The following is a 325-nucleotide window of genomic DNA, read 5'->3' on the forward strand; positions in this document are numbered from 1 at the left end:
AACTAAGAATATGAGGCTGAGAAATTTATGGATGAAACTTGGGAAAAAAAGAATAACAGTATATGGACAAGCATTTACTTGGCTAGGCTGTCTTATTGTTAATAATAAAAAAAAAGTTCTTTATCATTCACTAAATTCAGCTGAACCTTTCATAGGCGCATTATCCGAATGTTCGAATAGTAATCCGGATAATCGGAGTAGATAAATTGGTTAAATGTAAGATTAGATGGCCTGAGAAGGCTGTCGTGTTGCGTGACAGGAGGTGGAATTAGCAAGTGATAAATAATATTAAATTATTCTAGTCACTGGGCCAGGGCTGGGTCCA

This window comes from Penaeus monodon, chromosome 31 (genome assembly GCF_015228065.2).
Source record: "Penaeus monodon isolate SGIC_2016 chromosome 31, NSTDA_Pmon_1, whole genome shotgun sequence".
In the NCBI taxonomy this organism is placed as follows: domain Eukaryota; kingdom Metazoa; phylum Arthropoda; class Malacostraca; order Decapoda; family Penaeidae; genus Penaeus; species Penaeus monodon.